The 17362-nt window shown below is 38.8% G+C and overlaps 1 protein-coding gene across 4 annotated transcripts in view; it reads right to left on the bottom strand.

Moving 5' to 3' along the window:
- foxp1b (forkhead box P1b) overlaps positions 1 to 13572 on the bottom strand; it is a 183084-nt gene extending 169512 nt beyond the window's left edge. For all 4 annotated transcript variants that reach the window (XM_061218901.1, XM_061218902.1, XM_061218899.1 and 1 more), the window contains exon 1: positions 13308 to 13572. The gene's annotated coding sequence lies outside the window, so the exon portion shown is untranslated. The remainder of the gene's footprint in view (positions 1 to 13307) is intronic.
- Positions 13573 to 17362: the final 3790 nt, after the last annotated feature.

The raw sequence follows: 17362 nt of genomic DNA, 5'->3' as shown, positions 1-17362 counted from the left end.
GCCCGGAATTTCTGCCTAACCATGTTTACGGCTGCAAATATACGAGGAATCTCGACAAACAGAAAATGGGGGGAAAACAGCTTTGAATGCTATATTAGTTTCACTGGGAGCTTAAACACCCATCCCTGCCAACCAGGCATTATGGTTATGACATATGGCAGATTCCTTTTTAACTGGCCAAGACAGCTCTGTATTATTACCTTACCTATACTGCTGTGAATATTACTACTAGTAATAATAATAATAATAATAATAATAAGTAGAACCTGTACTATCCGGCATTCTACTTTCAGGAATGTTCTACCACCCAGAATTTGGCCTGAAGGTATGTTTGCCTGTTTGTTTATTCATTCATTTATGTGCAAAATAATAAGTAATAATATGGCATTTAAAAAATAATAAACCAAAAAAATAAAAAATAAAAAATAAAATAAAAAACTATGCACAAAAATATGCAGGGGTGTGCAAGTTCAAACCTCCTGCACAGAGCTTTGCAGTGCCACTAGCCCGACACGGAATGTACACGTCATGACCTTCAGAGGTGTCACATGAGTTTAAAATCGGTAGGGCACAAAACTTTCCTTTAAACTAATCATTGATGTCAACCCATTTTCTTTCATTTTCATTGATTAACAAGCATGCTGATCTGAGTAATCAATTGGAAATGAACACGCAGCTTCTTTACATCGTGTTAAATGATAAATGCAATTTATAAAAATCCGCTTTAATCACTAAGGAGTGGTGCACACTTCCCCTGATGCCCCTTGAGCATCAATATAACGATTCATTCACAATACTCAGTACCATCAGATACAGCCAGCTCTCCCCCAATTTGGCAGTTTAGTAAATGTACCTTATGCATTTATTTTTATTTGCATGATGAAAGTGTGCACATTTTATCAACATTTGTAGACATATTGGCTTCTTTCTCTGCGCTCGCACTCGGAAAATGGACTGGAGTGGAAAATATCCGCAATGTGTAGATCGTAAACAATCTTGGACAATCTCGGAGTGCGGCGGTTCTCATTGGTGGTTATTCTGAAAGCTAACGCAGTAGATAAGAGAGGTGTAACATAGAATATCCTACACAGGCTATGCTATTTCGTGATTAAAATACATTGAAAAATGGATAAATGGATAAAATGGATAAATTGAAAAAATTATGCAATACGAAGAAGCTGTTTGTTACTTGCCGATTGATTAGTCAAAGAGAAATTAATGAAAAGGTGTTAATTTTGTGCTCACAAGATGCCAACGGTAACTTTATTGAGTTGTATTCATGAATTTGCCATTTTTCTCATCAGGCAGTGTAAAGTGGTTTCTCATCAGGCGGGCCCCTAGAGCAATAAAATTTGTTTTATCTTGCCTATTTCGGAATAGCGGGGTCAATGGGTAGGCAAACTTGCTGCGACTGGGTTTCATTTTCTCACCAACTCCAAGTGGTGTTACACAAGTCATGTTTTGATTACATTGTAATGAAACCAATTTCTCAACAACAGTCCCTCAACAACCACAATGGCTAGGTTCATGCAAGAACCTACTGGAATACATTCTCAAACGCAACAGGTGGTTACATTGTATAGCCAGGGTTAACACTACAACAGTTAACACTCTACCCTCAAAGCCTAACTTTGGCAAAGTCAGTCGCTAAAGGCCACTGGCTGCAGCAGGCTGTGAATTCTCTATATACTAAACTACAGCTAGTCCACAGTTTGTACCATATAAATACATACACAACATTATGTACAAAAACTCAGCATATCTCCATCAGAAAAACACAGATAATGTGTTATTTGTTTATCGTAGCTAGCTACTTAACCAACTAAATGCAACTTGAAATAGGTTAGCGATGTCATGTTAGATAGCATGAATAATGCTAGCAATACTCTGCTGAAGGTAGATTGCTTTTTTGTGAGCTGGCTTAAAAGTGGATCTATGAACATAACCAACATGTCAAATTTGAATAGGACATGTTCCTTACTCCACTGGAAAGTCTAGCTAACGATTATTACGTCCAGATACATTACTGTATCAGCAGTACACCACAGTACACCACAGCTGGCTCTGATATTACAACGGTACAGACATAAACTTGCTCTCTTAGTAGTCATAGTTGACATTCTGATAGTAATGGATGTATAAACTTGATTTAACAGTGAACAAATATTTTATTATTCCATGTTGAACAAATGTATAAAATGTAATGCAAGCTGCCATATTTTACAGACCATATTTAGTGACATGGAGTGTGCAGTTAATCAATTAACTGATTATTTGATTTATGAATTGATCATTTTTTCAGGTCTGCATTAAGTGACAACGCAGCTTTCTCCTGCCTCTTGACTCATTGCCTAATTTTTCACTGTTTATATATTTTTTAAATTTTATTTAATTTATTACTTTAAATAAATTATTACTAAGGCCCAGACCCAGGTGATTTACTTGTTAGGGCTTCAATGAGTCAGGTGAGTGTAATTCCAGGGCTGAACTTTTTATTCTCCTTATTCTTTTTATTCTCCATGCCTTCTAAAGAATCCAACTGCAGTGGCTGTTCTGTCTGCTGTTAACAACCATGGGTTCCTCTAAACAGTTGTTAACATAAAGGATTTCAAAATGAGGATGGTTCATATCCACTTGCTTATTTCCACTCTCAGAAACATTAGAAAACTGCATAAATGGAACAGTTGAAGTCAAGGCAAGATCTGGAAGACCAAGAAAGATTTCAGATAGAATGGCCCAAGACCTGGTGAGAAATGCTCAGAAGAACCAACACATCACTGCAAAGGAGCTGCAAAAAAGGGTAGCAAACACTGTTCATTGGACAACAATACAACATACTTGAAACAACAAAGACCTACATGGAGTTGCCAGAAAGTACGACCTCAACCCAAAATTACATTTCTGAAGTATGCAAAAGAAAACACTGAGAAGCCTGTAGCCTCTTGGAACAATGAGCTTTGGACGAAACCAAAATGTAACTTTTTTTATATAAAAAAACATTACTGTCAGGATGCATGCCTGCCTCCTAAGTGATCACTACATAGGATAACATAAGAATGCAGAAAACATCTAAAATAATTACATCACCATTTCATTTATTTTTGAGGAATGGAACTAATTTTATCCCCTGGTTCCTTTCAGTGGGTCTGCTCTCCAAATAACGATAGCTTATTTTTTCCATAAATGTCTACCATAAACTGCATTTCTATTGCTGTGCCAAGGTCGGAAACAAAAGTGTGTGCTATTAAAATTAGCTCTGATGGGTAAGTGACATCATCATGGGTCGGTCCAGTGCCATTCAGAGTAGGTGCAGAAATCCTTATTGCGGCCAAGTTGTTCTTTGGCCGCCATTTTGAATGAAAAGGGTCAGTAGCTAACAAGACGCATTAAAAAATAAAAATAATAAAATACATCTACAAACCAAAAATGTATAATGAAGCCCAACATTACGCATATCATTCCTAGTAACCTCACCCACAGCTTAGACTTAGAACAACAGTTGTGGAACTGAATTGTCCAGAGGAGGTGCAGCTACTGCAAGAGAGAGAGAGCTATGTGAGAAGACTATTGATTACTTTGGGAAATCTGCCTCCTCCTCCCCCCCATAACTATAATTAGGGCAGTCGACACTCTCTTAATGCACTCTTCCCAGAAACCTGGAAGTCACTGCCACTTGGAGACAGTTGACTTTATAATCAGCTTATCACTCTGCCAGGACCATCTCTCTGATCTCTTTCTCTTTCCTAAGGTTCATAAAAAATCTATAACTTTCTCAAATGATAAAAGATCTTCAATTGCACATCTCTGACACCCTAAAAATATAATACGGTCTGTAAAAGTGAGATTTCTAGGGGCCTCGGAGCGGATGACATCAACACTGCCTTTAACTACAATCAAGGATGAGAATTCATCTTCTGCACACAGTCTCCTCAACAGATTATCAATTCCTGTCTGAAAAGGCTTCTGACAATCAGCTAACATGCCTGCTCTTTTCAAACCCCCCTCATTTTTGCCAGCAATATTACCGAGGTCAGGGGAAATGGTTTTGTTGTGGAACTTTCACCACTATGCCTTTCTAAATAGCTACACACAGATTATTTTCATGTATGCCATAAATGTTTCCTGGATGATAATTCGCCATCAAATCATTTGTATTGGCTGACATGAAATAATGACTATTCATTATGTGCCTGCTAAGGGCAGTTTTTCAGTTACATTCCCAGTTATAATCCCGTTATTTTCCCACAATGATGATCTTGTAATTCCGTTCTTAGCATGAGACCCATTCTACTTTCACATGTTCTGTCAGTCACCTCCAAATAGTCAACAGTTATATTGTCCAAATAATATGGAATCCTATATGAGGAAATTCAATGAAAGTAAGGTATGGATGGACTACATACAAGAGAACATTTAAAATTAAATCTCTGTTTCACCAAGTTCAATTCGATGAATAACAAGGCAGCTTCTAAAATGCACTACAAAATAATTGTCATTATTGCACTTGACAGTCCAATTCAACAGAGCTACAAACTTATACTTCCAGTGAGTATTTTGTCACCTTTCCCACGTGCAGGCAACAAAGTAGCCCACATGGAGTCCAAATAATGCCACGGTCACAACCCACTTTGCTCTCTCTGCATGATTGTTTGGTGTCAAAACCTTGCTTCATATGAAATGATTCATGTTTTCTGCACTTATACAACAGCACAGCATACTTAACACAATCACACATACTTTATCACAGGTCAATTGTACTGTCAAGTCATATAACCCTATAACCTGCAAAAACAAAAACTTGCACTTTATTGCATTGTGATGCATCACTTAGGTGTGAAGAGTGCGGTGAAAAAATAGGGTTTCATTTTCATTTCAAACTGAGTAAATGCTACAAATGTCCTCCTTTCGAGATTAATAGCAATTTCACTAATGAACAACAGTTCCCAGCATGCAAAAATAATGCTCATAATCACAGTTCCTTTGGGCTTATTTGTCTGACAGCAGTACCATCAATGAGTTAGTTCAGCCAAATGCTTTGTGCACAAAATAATGTATACCTAATTTTCACAATAATGCATGTGAAAAGGTAGGCCACATTAAAGCACTGTAAAAGCAGTAGTACGCCAGAAACTGTAAGCTAATTGGCACAATATGAGGCCAATTATGAATAATATCAGTAAAATCATGAAATTAACAAATTTTTCCAATTATTCAAACTAATTCATCTGAAAAATCTCACTTTTACTTGTTCACAAGCAATTCACTGGTTATAGAATGGAGTGTCAAACCCAGCTATCTAAAACAGGAAAAGACATGAGCCCCAGTAACAAACCACAAATGGGTGGTCATTAGAATACTGATGGAATGTGAGAAACCCCTTACAAAAGAACCACAAAATGTCAACACCCAACATGAGAAGAATATAAAAATAATCCCACTCATAAGATGAGTGGAACAAGGTAACCTATGCCATTTCATGTTAAATGTTTCATTTTCACATATGAAAATTGTAATTCACATGAAGTCAGTGACATGAAAGTGAAGCTGCAAATGACTCAATGCAACCTATTTTCTTTTTGCATGTGAAAATACCCAGTTCACGCGACGTTTTCTTTTCACAGGTGAATATTTTAATAGAATTTCTGTGTTCTGAATTTGTCTTTTTGACATGTCAAGAAAAATTTCACATGATTTGTAAACGCAGATCATATATGCTACTTGGAAAATTACCCCTACATATATCAACTCCTACATATCATGCCAGGCAATGACACAAGGGTGTAGTCATTTGAGTAAAGACAATGTTGATCTTCTTGAATCGACCGAGGAGAATCGTAAAATCGTTTCACAGTAAGCAAAGGCGTTGTGAAGGAGGGTCAGCCAAAATCCCTTGTTAGGTACATCTGGTGGCTCATTGTGAGCTTGGGTAGGGACAGGAACTGCGAGCGGATCAGGGAAACTGATCCGTAGGCTTGAACTGCGTTCAGCTGCCAGCCAGGCAGCTGGGGAGGAGGGACCTGCTGCAGTTCCCCATTTCACCATCTAATCTGCCCACTAATGTAATCAGCCTGGCCCTGCAGACCTCAGACAGGGCCGAAGGGATGACCTGTGGGGGCCGATCTGTGGGGGCCGACCTGTGGGGGCCCAGGTTAGGCCCGGTCCCCGGTACTTTCAGACCCCTGCACGTACAGCAGTCTCACCGTGAGTGCCACAGACTCTACGGCGTACTGAATATGTTCAGCCATGTGACGGCCAACACTGCAGAACACCGTCAACGTTTACAGAACCGCGGCATCAACCGCAAAGGGGCTCCTTACAAACTCCTCAAGGATATTTTGTTATTTAAATCTTAGCAGAAAAAAAAGAAACTCAATGCAACAACTGCATACTGCAAAAAACTTTTTTTTGCGAATCTGGCGAATTCATGCTGTGTTTTCTTTCCTTTCTATTTTTTAAGTATGCAGTTGGGTTTAGTTTTTCTAGAACTTTTTCCACCTCTTTTGCACCAGCAGTGTAATATCAGGTGTGCAGATTTCCTCATTTTATAATTTTAATTTTTGTAAAAATAAAAAGATAGCTTAGCCGTGGCAATGCATTCACTGCAGCCGAGCAGAGTCAATATAGCCGTGCCCGATAAAGTGAGCATAAGTGCTTTTGCCTGCCTCGGTGTCGGCTCTGATGACTGACCGGATCGTCGAGACCGCAAGAGACTAATGTGACTGCTTATGTCGGCTCTGCGATGGAGTCCTGCTCCGTTCATGAGGCTGCCGCTGCCACTGCCCGCATGTCCTTCTCCAGACGTGTGACCAGTCGGCAGGAACCTCAGCGCGATCGCTTTAGCATGTTAGCACGATGCTTGCGAACGTGCCTTCCCTCTGGCCAACGGCGACAGCGGTTACAGCTGTGACTGCAGCAGTTTCTGCAGCTTGCACAGGCCCTGGGCCAACTTTGTGGTTACTTCATTTTGCAGTTCTGAGTTTGCATTAAATGTTAACAGCCTTCGATTTCAGCCACCCGTTTTACGGCATCAGAACTGCAAAGTCGGTTGGTGCTTTTCTGATCATTGTAGGTTTATAAGTTGATGGGAAGGCACAGACACCTGGTTTGAGACATTTTTCAGAGATTTCTTTCAGAGATTTCAGAGATGGCAGGACAAAGGTCAGAAGAAACTCTGTTTAAGCGTGCCACAGAAAGCACGCATTTGAATGTGAGAGCTACAAACACATCACAAGAATTCATTTTCAATATGAGTATTTGGTGTGTAATTGTGAGATTTCACTTATCTGTTCTTCCGACACTGAACAAGAGCTATTCCCTCCCTCACTCTCACACAGACACTCTCCCTGGCTCTCGCTGCAAGCCAAAACTATACTACACAAATTAGTAATGCCACACAGGCAAATAATGTCAGCACTGGTGGCGTCTATCCATTTTCCAAATCAGAAATGTTCTCAGGGTAAAAACAAATAAAAAAGCTCCATAAGTCTTGGGACAAATACTTTTTTTTGGGGGACAAAGACTGAAAAAATTCACATGTGGTTAAAGTGGACATTTTTAGCTTTTCAAAATTATTAAATAGTATTTTTATATATTTTAGTTTCACTGTGTACAAACTATACAGCACTTTCTTTTTTGCAATTGCTTCCTCAGTGCAGGTATAAGATATTGCCTTTGGAGAATGTTATTTGTCAACATGAGGATCAGAGATGTGCCAATGAAAGTCAAGAAAGCCATTATGCTCATTTAATATACATACCATCCAAAAACCAGAAAATAAGTGAATAGAGGCAGTTTCATCGGCATTTTGCCTTGCTGTTATATTTTGTCAGAAGGAAAAAAACAAACAACAAAAGAAATCTGAAATAGTAACAAAAATAGTAGCAAAAAACAAAACAATAATTTATATAATAATGTTTTTAAAATTTTAAAACAGCTCAAGATTTCTGCACAATTTAGAAGGTGCAAAGGAGCAAAATGTAAACTAACTTTCATAATGAAATTAAAAGCATAATGACATGATGAACATTATACAAAATAAAACATCCAACAGCAAAACAAAAACAACAGTTTTTAAAAGATTTTAAGACTTTTGCAAAAAAAGATTTAGATTTCTACAGCATATTTGGATAAAAGGGTTCTGAATGGTAAGGGGAAATTAGAACATCTTAAAACACATGCACAAAAATGCAGTTACCTTGATTCACAACATACAACATACAGTGTTTGAAAATAATTCAGTGTACATCTTTGGCAATAGAGTTTACTAGCATGCAGACACGCGTGGAATTATGGTAAATTAAAGTAACTAGGTTCATTATTCCACTACAGTTTACATAAAAGCTACTGATACAAGTGGGGATTGTTCTTATTTCTCCCTCTTGGTACAATACGTTCTCCCTTACTTCATAAGAAGAGGTGATTAGTGACCAACTGTAGCAGCCTCTAGAGGCCCTTGTGATGCATCTCATTTAGTTATGAAACTGGAGACTGTGGCCTTCTGCCGCTTCTTGTGGTGTGAATTTTAGTGGGGGACTATATTAAAGATAGCCGGGTTCTAATCTGTGTAATCGTCCTGTGTGAATATGCTACTTTCACTTTCTCTCCTTCCTAATGGGCCCAATACAACTAAACCCTTTTCTGTTTGCTTTCAATGAAGAAACTACATTTTTTATAATTTGGTTATGTAACAACATATACTGTGAGCACTTTATTAGGTATTTATTAGACTTATTTTATTTACTTTAGTCTTCTGCTTCTGTAGCCTATCCACTTAGAGGTTTGACATGTTGTGTGCTCAGAGATGCTCTTCTGCATATCACTGCATATCACAATGTGTGGTTATTTGCATTACTGTAACCTTCCTGTCAGCTTCTCCTCTGACCTCTCTCATCAACAATGCATTTCTGCCCGCAGGACTGCTGGTGACTGGATGTTTTTTTGTTTTTGGCACCATTCTCTGCAAAAGAGACTGTTGTGCGTGAAAATCCCAGGAGACTCAAACCACCCTGTCTGGCACCAACAACATGTCTGCATGCTTTTATGAATTTTGTTGCTGCCACATGATTGGCTGATTAAATTTGCATTAACAAGCCAGTGTACAGGTCTACCTAATAAAGAGGTTACTGAGTGTATAATCTTCACTTCCATCAAAGGATAAAAATAATCAGCATCCCAAAATTAATAAAACATAATTATGTTTTATTAATTTTGTGTTATTATGTGAACCTCACCTTAGCCTGTATTAAACAAATAAAATACCAAGAATAAAAAATATTTAAAAAATTGCCAGTGTCTAAAATGTATTTGGATGTGTACAAGTGGGATATAGGGATATAAAATGTGTTATAATATAGTAATGTGAGGTTTAGTAAATGTAACAGCACCCTGTTTTGGCATGATGCTTTAGAAACCACTTCATTCCCTATCTATTTGGAGAGGGAGAGAGAGGGAGAGAGAGAGAGAGAGAGAGAGAGAGAGAGAGAGAGAGAGAGAGAGAGACCATGATTTATGGTCAAATTAGTTAATGTCTGTTCTGAGTATGTATGGTTTCCATGGAGACCAGAGAACATCACCTTCCTCACCTGAAGCTGTCCACTCCCTGACCAATCACCTGTCTCCACGGCTCAGTGTGCTAGCGAACGGCAGAGAGAACAGCTGCTTTCAACACACAGCAGGAAAAGGGGAAGCGGCAGCCTTCAGTCTGCTCAAACAGTCTGCTTCCTGTAGTTACCACTTCTAATGTTATCATCTTATGGATGTTGACACCTCGTACTTGGGGAGAAAAGAATAAAAATGTATATATATAGGTATGTTTTTACACACACACGGACACAAATACATATTGTACTGTACTTTGTGTTTATACATGTCAAAGTTCATAGGTAACGGAGCTATCCAGACCCATACATCTCTTTTAGATGCATCTTTAAAGACAAGATGGTGACCGTGACTACTTCAGAATGGGAGTGATTCCAGCGCACAGATACCGGCTTATATCAGCGACCTGAGTGTGGCACGCCCGCGGATTCACTTAGTGGCAAAACAGTCATCAATATAACCCTCTTCACCACAGACGCTAAGCAGTGAGGAAAGTAGTCCAGAGTCCATAATGTACCGTCAAACACTAACCCTAGTACAGGCATAGTCCTGTGCAGGGTAAATGTTCATTCCCCAAGTATGGACAGAAATAACTGGTCTCATCCTCCGATTGCTGTCAGTGAACTGCGGGTCTTGAGTACGGGGGTATTTCAGCGTGCGTGGCGGATGGCGACTGCTCAGATGAACGCTGAGCAGCTCGCGTCTCCTTTCGGGGTGACTCTGCTCCCCAGCTGTTTTCTGACAGACCGACAAAGGCTGACTGATAACTTCCACTCCGTTTCAACTTTCACTCGCAGTGAAGGGGGGGGGGGGGTTAAATATTCTAATACCTGCGAGTGACATTGAAAATCAAGGGCTGGCACTAAGAAAAGCCGAGGCCCAAGAGCCGTTTAGCCTAGCTCACCCAATTATGAAAATGTTTGAAATCACCCATTGTAGCTGTGTTTACTCAAGCGCACACAAAAGGACCAGACAACTGTTTACCCCCTTAGCCATCACCCTGTACCCTCAACATGTGCTCTGAAAAGAGCCAAACACACAAAATGTTGCTCTCACGCTGTAGGTGGAAAAAGCAACAGACAGAAAACAAGGCCGGGGCTGCTGAAGCTCCTGTCAGGCCTGCCATGTGTAAAGGAGTCAGCCGCGAGAGGAGAGGTCTGCCGGGGCACTGACTGCGTTAAACACCGGAGCTGGAAACTTTCAAAGAAAGTTCACCCTCGCTTTTAAACCTGGGTCAGCATTTGCGATGGTCCATTTCTGCATAAGTGAGCACACAAACCCCAGTGCCTGTTCAAATAGTCTGCAGTCCTCTCTCAGGCAGCTCACCACAACAGCCCAGCAGCACCACTGTTTGATCTCCAATGTTTTCCTTAATCTGGGTTGTCAAGGTTCGCTTGTTGGAGGCTGTTTACTTTACTTCTCCTACAAAAAAAGTGTTTTTTTCTCAGACAATGACTAATCCAAAGACCAAGGAGAGGGGAGCTCTGCCAGCGTGAGATGTTAAAGTCGTAGCCGCCTTTTATTCTGAAGCACGGGTTTTAAAGCTATGGCTGGCAGGAGAAGGTTCATTGCAGTACTTTGTTTATCTTTGAAGAAATTAATATTTAACAGTTAAGGTATATTTCTGTTGTTTTCCTTCTACACTAAAGGATGTTGCAAATGCCCCCCTCCCCCAAAAAAATACAAATAAAATACAAATAAAATAATAATGATCATAATCATAATCGTAATCATAATAATAATAAAACCACACCAGCCTGTGCACTAATAGAGCTAATTTGTATTAGGCTATGTCTGTATGCACAGTTTCAACTATGAATTGTGTACACAAATAAACAACGTCTTTGCATGGTCTCGTACATTTTCCAGTTTTATACACATTCTGTTTTTCCATCTCCATTTGCAAAAGGGTATTCACAATAATTACAATTATAATTACTAAACCATTGTGTTTGTCATTGTTCAGGATTACACTGCCAGTTTGAGGAGCTGGAATGATAATGAGCTCCACATTTAAAAAAATATGTCTGCTTAATAGAGGATACATTTTGCCAAGTAGATATTGGTAGGCTATATTTTCATTTTAAATACATATCACATAACTTGACCTGAGAATATTTTCCTTTTTTGTTTTTCTGCTAACAAACTATGCATTTGCTTGCATGCATAATTGCCATCGTTTCATTGATACTTAAAATGTTCAGAAATTCTGGTTTTGACTTTCAGAGGCCTTACATTTATAAAACAGAACAGACAATAATTACATTCTTTAAAATACACATTTTGTGCTGTATTAAAACAATAATGCCAGTGAACAGGACAACATAAGAAGATGACTGTTCGCTTAGTATGTGAAGGTAAATTGATTCACTGTGCTATACCAACTAAAAACCAATACATTAAAGTTGTAGGCCTTTTTTGTTTCAATTGTTTCAACATGAACACAAAACACGATTATGTATGATTTTGGCAGCCTCGTGATTCGCCGTTTCTCCTTATTTCATAATATAGAAACAAGTATTGATTTTAATGATTTTTGATGGCTGGCGCTAAAGGCATTTCGGTGTCCATGTTGTCTTAACTTCACAAATATACGCGGATGTAACAAACGAGCGCTTTAGCTACTACTAGGGTCCTTTCGAGATATTAACCATTTGAATTATACCGAAACATATCTGGAAGATCCATGACAAAAAAACACATTGAATGGCCAGCTATCGTTAGGCTAATTAACATAATTACACAATTAAGAACCGGTAAACACAGTAAGCCATGCATGGTGTCATTTTATTTTCATCCTAGACACTAAGTTGCTATCTACTGAAGTGCAGTTAACTTAGCTATTCAGAAACAGCGTAAGCAGCCCTCCCGCAACTCATGCACCCTGGCCGCCGGTTGTGAAAAACCCAAAATTCCGCCTACTGCTGCCTTTAACTTTTGCTACTTCAACAAAATGAATAATTAGTTAATTCGAACGAAACGAGATGAGCGTTCAGGTATAGAACAACATGATGTGTAGCCCGCAGTTGCAAAGGCAACGATATTAATAATTCACGTGACATTATTTTTTATATTCAACATAATTATCATATACAACATTTAACATAACTAAAATAAACATGTTAACTTTTGCCGTTAGTGTTACAGCGCACTATCTGTGCATCAGGAGCAATGTTTGTGGTTTAAAAGGTAACACGTGGGGGAGAAAGCCCCATGGTCCCTTGTTCAATCCAAAAGTAAATCACGGCGCTTAAACTTCCATTCTTCGTCTGATATGCCTTTATAAAGTTCGACAGTTTCAGTAATGTCTGTCTAATAGATGGGTTATCACAAGTGTTAATTTCACTTCCTAGTTACTTGCCTTGGATGTATTTTTTTCCTTCTTTTTTATGAGCATCAGCTAGGGGATTCACAATGAACAGAAAATAGTGCAACAACTTGCTAACTTCCAAAAAAGTAGGAGACGCGGCGTCTGTTGTTGTGCAGTCATTGACCCGTACAAATAAAACATCGCCCCTTTAGCTCATCGGACAAGATATTCAGCAGCCGTCCCTTCCTCATGTAAAATTTTTGTTGTTGTTTGTTTATTTCGCCATTAAAACAATAACCACAAAACAGAGGGAAAACAAAGACAAACTCCATGTGCATGCGCTGAAACAGCAACAGAAAATAATATCACAAAAGCGATCAACAGAGGATCATCAACTTACCGAATGCGAAAACGGTTGATCACCGTAGAAGACAATTTTCGCTGCTTGAAATAATCAACTACACATGCGATCTTGTATATCAAGAAAGCATGCAACAACCACACTGTAAATACTAACAAAATATTACTCCGCTTTGGGGACTAACTGCAACAAGGAATCTCTGAAGGATACACGAAAAGCACCGTTTCAGAGAGAGAATCTACAGTTTCACACCACCTTCTGTCTGGAATATGAAGGCGAGCTCCTTGTGGTGTTATTACATTTTAATGCGCCTTGAAAGAAAAGGGGAATCGCGGATTTGGTGTTGTTATTGTTTGATGTTCCAAGTCCGTGACGTCATATCCACCTGCTGGGTAAACAACATTCATTGCAGATCTTCATTGAATATCTAGAAGGAAAAAAGTATAGGGGGAACAACAGTCTTTAGGTGCAAGACGCGATCATAGATGTGTTTCTTTGAGGGGAAAGGGTCGACATTTGAGAAAAGCTATTGTTACAAAGTGAAAGTGTGTGTAAGCTAGCATGCTAGCTAATTACAATCGAAGCGAAAGGAGCTTTCTTTCCCTTTTTTCTGCACTTTGTCCAATGAAAGGAGGCAAGTTCGGGAGGTGAAAGTTCAATAGAAGGACAAACCCATGTGCAAGGAAGTGGAAGAAAGTGTTAGTTGTGGGTGTTGAATGCCATTTATTTTGTCGCTTTTTTGGAAACTATATTTTCCAGAGCCTCACGGCGGAGAAACCAAAGATTTTTGTGGTTGTATCTGCAGCCATTAACACCCGGCATTCGTCTGTTTACATCGTGGGTGCAGTCATCAGCGGATCGGACCTTATACAGGCTAATGTAACACAAGTTTCCTCTTGTCTTATCTTCGGGGATATTGATGCAACATTTTGGCTTCTGTTAATGTCATGCATTCAATAATAATATAACTATTTAAAAAATAATATTAGGAATGAACATTAGCCTACCTCTTGACTCAAAATCATATTTATTTGGCATATTGGTTCCCCTGGCGATAAAAGGCCCACTATCACGTAAAAAAAAAACTATCGCCTTTCCTGGAGATTATTCCAATTCATGTCAACGAAAGATAGGGTACACTTTGTAGGTGTGGAGTCATTATGACCGTAATTACAAATTCACCCATTTTCTCCTAAAGAGGAGAATGATAGCTGGTCGGTTCAGTAGTCCGATTAACACTCGTCGAAAGCAACATTAATCTAAAGATGAAGTAAAATATTTTAAGTCTTACTGTCCTTGATCAAGGTCTGAAAAGCACAGTTCATTTAATTATAAACGACGGTAAATATATCATGGCTACATCAGTGAATAGCTACTGTATAGCAAGTTCTCCACTTCTCCACCTGCAATAAAGTGTTATTAGTTGGTTATAGAGCGCCACCCTCTGGCAAAAACTAACCCAGATCTGATGAACAGAAAGGTAAAACGTTTTTTAATAGGTTGGATCTGAAGACAATTCCTCGTGAAAATTAAAACAGGATAAAATCGCTGCATCAGCATCCTCGGTCATCTGCATTTAAAAATGCTAAATTGAAGCACTACAAATATGATACTGATTATTCTGCAATATAAACATTGCATCATTTTAAAATAAATTAATGAACAAAACAAAAGGTAGGCTAAACCATCTTCCCTCACACAGTATGAAGAGGTTCTGTAAGTAAATGCGTGCTGTGTGTTTAGTAACTTGTTCATCTCAATTTATACTTGAAGTCTCTTACTAAGAAACAAAAACTGTATTGTATCTGCCACACTCCACACACTATTTTGAAAGCACATGTGCAAGGAGAAATAAACGTTATGTTGGCCAGTTCATGTTTCCACATATGTTTAAATATGTGTTGAAATGCGAAATGAAACAAAATGTTACCACCGCCATATAACCGTATCACCATCATGAACCACGAAACATCAAGCATACTCAACTTTACAATATCTCAGCATGTCACCTATTACCCTTGTTCAGCACCATCAATAATCTTTTATTTCTACATACATTTTCATATGCTTTTCTAATGTAAATAATTTGCTCCAAGATGTTCCAAAGGTTATTTGTTTAAAAGTTATGATATTGTAATTAAGCAAATATACAAGTATTGGTGAAAACAACCTGAGGAGAAAAAGTACAAAAACTTAAATTACTTTACCCATAATCCACTGTCTCTGTACTCAGAAGAGTCTATTACTACTGTACCTGTGGGACATCTGGTTCTGAGGAGGCTTACTGTCCCATATTCTCATCATAAAACGTTAACGATGAAATCTATGGCGTGGAGCTCCAAGCAATGGGAGAACCATATTAATAACAGCATGGCCCCCAGCTCAGGCTGCCTGAAATCAACTCAAGAAATACTCTGAGGTCTCTTTTTCTGAAGTATGGCTCTCAGTGAAAGGTGGGATCAGAAGGTGAAGTAATGAGCTAGGTGTGGGGAAAACAGAAAACAAATGGGTGCAATCAGATGAGTTTGCTATTTCAGAAACAAATGTACACCACATTGTCGAAAAATTTACTTTCTATTTTACGGGATCCAGCCAAGCTGTTTCATTTAAGCATATTGAAAATATTGTATGCATTTTGTAATAACATCAACGCAATATCATATTAACTATAATATCATGAACATCTTTCCTTTCAACCTTGTTTCCTCTTGTGATACTTATTCAAAATGCGGACCCATCTAAAGACAATGAAATATAATTACAAAGTCAACCACTTAATAGTCATCTGGCTTATCTGTATTTGTGTGTGCCTAGTCTGCTCAATGGAGGTTGACACAAATATATTTTTTGTCTGAATTGTTTTTGACATCTTGTAGGTATGACATTATGGATGCTCTGTGGATTAGGCCGTCGTTTGATAAAGCGTGCTTTCTTTTAAAATAAATTAATTGAGGATTACTATCAGTTATGTAACACCCTCTCCATATGCACTCATGCACACAACAATGTAATTAGCTTTCTGTTAATTAGGTAATTAAGCAAATGAAAAGAATCTACTGTCTAATTCCAAAGGGATGGCTTTCAAATGATATTCTCCCCTGCTGCTGTGGGCAAAGTGAGCTATGGAAGAACAATGAAAACTAGATTACTGTGTTCTCATAAATTAACCCTCTATGCTATGCATCATCAAAAATGCAAAATAAATTGATTTAACTGGATAGATTTTTACGGATCTCAAAATATATATATACGGCCTTATATTACTCAGTTTAGCTTTCACATTTTTCCATTTCAGATAGAAATAGAAAAATGTATACAGTATGTATACGGTATACTCAGTGGCCACTTTATTAGGTATTTATTAGACTTATTTTTTAGACTGGTGGCTGGTAGCTTAGAGAATAAGGAGGCATTGTGAGCACGTTCAATTATTATGAATATTTGTATTATTATTATTAGTAATATTATTGTCTGTTTACTGTAAAATGGTTCATTTTGGTGAATTTTACCATAGAAACATACACGTTTACCTATAAAAGCCACGTTCACCCCACGTTCTGCTCCTATTATCTTCTTGCTGTTTCCGCGAGTTAGCAGGCCGTGCTGACGAGGGCAGTGACCTTCGCGGTTGTAGCTACCAAGCAGACCCCCTGCCAAGCGCCACACACCAGTGCCTTTTTCCCTGCCTCCTTCAGCATGTCCCCCCTCTGAACACTATTACTGAGCTTCACAGGTGTTGGGGAGAACCCAGAATCCTCACCCACCCGACTAGTGACAGCAAAACAATTGCTGCAATGTAGGTGAGGTAAGTCTTCATATACCTGGATAGTTGTGTAGTCTGCGCTCCCAACATGGGGCTGTGCATTAGAGGACACCACCCTGTGACTGGGAACAGAAAGGTAAGTAAGAAAGTAACATTCATCAGCATGTGTCTGGGTTCCCCTTTCTCCTCACAGGGTAAAGAACATCCTCCGATTTCCTTCTCATTTTTGAAGGCATGAACCTTCAGTACATATCTCCGATTAATGGGCATGCTAGCTTCAGCCTCACCACTCAGCCCTGTGGGCATCATGGCACTGTGCCCTCTCCAAGTA

The sequence above is a fragment of the Conger conger genome, chromosome 14 (genome assembly GCF_963514075.1).
Source record: "Conger conger chromosome 14, fConCon1.1, whole genome shotgun sequence".
In the NCBI taxonomy this organism is placed as follows: domain Eukaryota; kingdom Metazoa; phylum Chordata; class Actinopteri; order Anguilliformes; family Congridae; genus Conger; species Conger conger.
This window is presented reverse-complemented; position numbering and strand designations above follow the sequence as displayed.